We start from the raw sequence: 4,846 nt of genomic DNA, 5'->3' as shown, positions 1-4,846 counted from the left end.
TTGAACGGAATGAACAGTGTCTTGAAAGGAGGATATAAGATAAACATCAACAATAGCAAAACAAGGATTATGGAATGAAGTCGAATTAATTCAGGTGATGCTAAGGGAATTAGATTAGGAAATGTGAAACTGAAATGTGGTAGATGAGTTTCGCTATTTGGGGAGCAAAATAACTGATGATGGTCGAATTGGAGAAGATATAAAATGCAGACTGGCAGTGGCAAGGTAAGCGTTTGCGAAGAAGAGAAATTTATTAACATCGAGCATAGATTTAAGAGTCAGGAAGTCGTTTCTGAAAATATTTGTATGGAATGTAGCCATGTATGGAAGTGAAACATGGACGATAACTAGTTTAGACTAGAAGAGAATAGAAGCTTTCGAAATGTGGTGCTATAAAAGAATGCTGAAGATTAGATGGGTCGATCACATAACTAATGAGGAGGTATTGAATAGAATTGGAGAGAAGAGGAGTTTGTGGCACAACTTGACTAGAAGAAGGGATCGGTTGGTAGGACATGTTCTGAGGCAACAAGGGATCACCAATTCAGTATTAGAGGGCAGCTTGAAGGGTAAAAATAGTAGAGGGAGACCAAGAGATGAATACACTAAACAGATTCAGAAGGATGTGGGATGCAGTAGGTACTGGGAGATGAAGAATAGCATGGATAGAGTAGCATGGAGAGCTGCATCAAACCAGTCTCTCGATTGATTATCCAACAACAACAACAATCGTACAATAAATTGACGGCAGTGACATATAGCTGCTACAATACATTTAGGATACGCACAATTGGTAGAGAATACATCATGTATCTCATCAGTTTCATAGACCAACTCTCCATCGAGCAATTTCTCTTTTTCGGTTCCGTTGTTTCATATGTCATCGACACGGTTGTGTCGCCACAGAATGGAACCCTTGAAATTTCTCTTAGGTTTTTCAATCGTCACTTGGGACCAATTATTTCGGAAGATACAGGGGATAGGCAAAATAATGTTAACACCTGTACTTAGCTGGGAATGGTTTATTAACACAGGGCTGGACCCCTATTTTCTCGTAATGCATTTGCTATTTTTCTTGGAATACTATCATATAATGATTGTATAGTCTCCAGTGGAATGTTTTGCCACTCTTCGTTCAGAACCTCTTCTAACTCCTGTAGTGACGAGGGAGGCGAAAATCTCCTCCGGAATCAGCGCTCCAACACTGCTCAAAAGGGTTCGATAATGTTCAAGTCCGGGGACTGTGCTGGCCACGGAAGACGCTGCAGTTTAGTTTCATTCTCCCCATACCACGATTGTACTGTCCTGGCTGTGTGAATGGGTGCATTATCGTCCTGAAATATGGCATCATTGTTGGGGAACATGTGAATCATGTGATGCACCTGATCACCTAAAATGTTCACATAGTCGTTGGTTGTAACAGAGCCTTTGAGAGTAATGTTGGGACCAGGAGAATAATGTGATACGGCAGCCAGCACCATCACTCTCTACCTCCATGCTTTACCGTTGTAATCAAGCAATCAGGACTGTAGGCTTGTTATGTCGTTCTCGAGGCGTAAACACGGTGCGATGTTGGAAATAACGAAAACGCTGACTCGTCGGACCATATTACGTGTTTCCACTGATCAGCCGTCCAGGATTCATGCTCCTGACACCATGTTTATGCTTTTTTGCGTTGGATGTCGTCACTAATGGTTTCGGTATAGCAGCTCGTCCGTAAATATTCGCTTTATGGAGTTCTTGGCGGACGCGATACTAGCGCCGTCTGTATGTATCTGAATATGTACATAACTCTATCCCGCGACTTTTGTCGCCTCAGTGTATTTCATGGAATATCTTAGGCTTCCTAAAAAAAAAAAAAAAAAAAAAAAAAAAAAAAAAAAAAAAAAAAAAAAAAAAACCTTAAGCAAAGGGGACATTGAGCTACATGGGTAGGCTCATATCCGAATTCATTGAAAGAAACAGATCACTAGGTTTATAATTAAGTTGTTATTAAATTTTCAAAAGAGTCTACTCATTTCTGACGTAAGAAATGCGAAAAAAATTTGTCTGTGTGTTTATCAGGGTAAATAAATCTATTGACACAAGCTGCCGCTTGGGGCACCAAGCTGAGAGAGGCGCCAAAGATATCACAGCTGTAGGATTTCTGTACAAGACGTATCACAGTAGCGGCCGCATGGAACGCCGTGCCAACAGGGGCCAACAAGTTCAAGATTTATATACAGTGCGTATCACAGTTGGTAGCTGCATGTAATAAATACTGTGTCAGTATCGATTTAAGCGCTCTGTCATCCCACTTTACTCCATATTTGAACATTTGAGTAGCTCGCCTTCTAATTTTATTTCAGACACTGCCGCCGCTGGTCGACGTCGGCAGCACGGACATGAAGCAGTAACCGTGATACTGGGTCTACAAACGATTATATTGAGATATCGAACCAATGGTCGGAAATGCGTACATATTGCTAGATAATTCTCAGTTATTGTTCCCTGTCAGTTGCACCCTTTTAATCTGATTGCATCTTCCGATCACTCTGGACCATCTTCATACGCAAAACAAAGTGGAACTAAATATGTAACATCTAATATGTAAAAATAAGTAGAAAAGAAAAGAATTGCACATAAATGTAGAATTTACCTAAGTAGTGGCGTCAGCAACCCATCTTATCTGCTAAGAACCACCTATGAGACTACTTTGTTTCGCAACTGCGGTCAGTGTTTTAGATAGGTGTGTGTTTGAGAAAGGGGGCGGGGGGAGGGCGGGGGGGAGAGCGTATCAAGGAAGCGGAGCGTAATTCGTTTGGAGAATGAAATGTATTTCTCGACGCTCTCAGGTAGACACTGACCTGATTGTACTCCAAGCCGAAATCAGCCAAGTGCTCAACTAGAAAGTGAGCATCATACCCACTTAAATTATGGAGAAAACGGGTATGTGCCTTGGTAGCTGGTATTTCAAACTGCACGCGTTGTGAACTGCGCCACAGGAGTTCCTCGTAAGATGAAAGTGGTCCTTATGAGGAATTTCCGCTTTTCTGTCTAATGGCAGGCCACAGATACGACAATCAACAGCATTATTATACAAATCTTAATTCTCCGTCGATTTGGTCGTGGACACGTTGTTGTTGTAAAGCTTATCAACCACCCATGAAAATCTTTCGAGCTCAGTGAGCAGCCAAACTGCATGATTATCCCGGACATAAGATGTATGCCGTGCGGTTAAAGGCGCTGCAGTCTGGAACCGCAACACCGCTACGGTCGCAGGTTCGAATCCTGCCTCGGGCATGGATGTTTGTGATGTCCTTAGGTTAGTTAGGTTTAACTAGTTCTAAGTTCTAGGGGACTAATGACCTCAGCAGTTGAGTCCCATAGTGCTCAGAGCCATTTGAACCATAAGATGTATAGCGGTTAAGACTGGAATCATAGGACGATACAATTTGGTAAGCTGCCGCATCGGTACATGTTTTTATGTAAGGTGGTGTGTGAGGCCCGCATCTCGTGGTCGTGTGGTAGCGTTCTTGCTTCCCACGCCCGGGTTCCCGGGTTCGATTCCCGGCGGCGTCAGGGATTTTCTCTGCCTCGTGATGGCTGGGTGTTGTGTGATGCCTTTAAGTTAGTTAGGTTTAAGTAGTTCTAAGTTCTAGAGGACTGATGACCTAAGACGTTAAGTCCCATAGTGCTCAGAGCCGTTTTTGGTGTGTGAGGCTGTAGGGTCACCTTCACAGTGGGTCATGGGAGCGAGGAGGCATTCAAAGTCGGCATGCACTACGAATCGGCATTGCTCCTGGTAGTGAGCATTCTTTAACTTTATGAATTTGTTTTCGACAGTAGGCATAATAACACGTACCCGATCCTTGGAAGCGCAGTCTACTAGATGTGCCGCAAATAACTTGTCTGAGGAGAAATAATTCAGGCACCTAAGCAGATATACTTTTTATGTTCCTTTTTCGACAGTTTGAAAGTTCCCTTTTGTATGTAAAGAACGACAGTGCTGGAAAAACTTACGTTATTTGATTTTCAAACAGCTGATCAAAACTGAACGTACTCAGACAGTTCTCTCGTTACTTATTCTGATAATCACTAAACTGACACACAATATTTCTAGCACAGCGCAATCTGACTTTCAATAATCCCTACAAAAGAATGGCCCTGACTAACAATAACTTATACCTTTTATGAATCACTTACCTCACAAAAATCTTCGTTACTCGAACTACTGCAATACTTCAGGCGCCAATACTGCCAGCTAAATAAAAGATTCTAACCACTGAAGGCACTAACCACTAATAAGCGTAGTTAGGAAATGAAAGATTTTAATAGAGAACAGACAATGTATTTATCTTAATAGTGTTCATGATATCCAGTCCTACAAATTTCCATTTTCTGACAGACACACGTCCAGATCGTCCGCTCATGGTAACCTCTCAAAATTCTGGCATCTCTCTCCCCACATCCACCACTGCTGGCAGCTCACCTCCAACTGCCCAACGCTACACGCTGTTCACATCCAACTGCCCAACACTGCACTAGCGAATATTCCAACAATGAGTCCAACCAGCCGGACTGCACACAGCACAGTCAGTGATTTTCATACAGAACGCTACGTGGCGTCACCAAAATAAAAACCTAAACAGCCTACTTACATAGCCCCCATGCTCCCCACAAAAAATTTTGCAAATTGCTTTGGGCAGTGGCCAATACTTACGTGCTAAAATTTTTATTAACGCTAGCAAATATGTCAAATGCACACACTTATTGATACACTGTTGGTCAAAAGCAAAAATTGTCCTCACAGTCCATAAAAACAGTCCTGATCATTCTTCACACTAGTAATTGCAGTTTTTTGCAC

Source organism: Schistocerca americana, chromosome 3 (genome assembly GCF_021461395.2).
Source record: "Schistocerca americana isolate TAMUIC-IGC-003095 chromosome 3, iqSchAmer2.1, whole genome shotgun sequence".
NCBI lineage: Eukaryota > Metazoa > Arthropoda > Insecta > Orthoptera > Acrididae > Schistocerca > Schistocerca americana.
The sequence above is the reverse complement of the archived record's forward strand: the minus strand, read 5'-3'. Positions refer to the sequence as shown.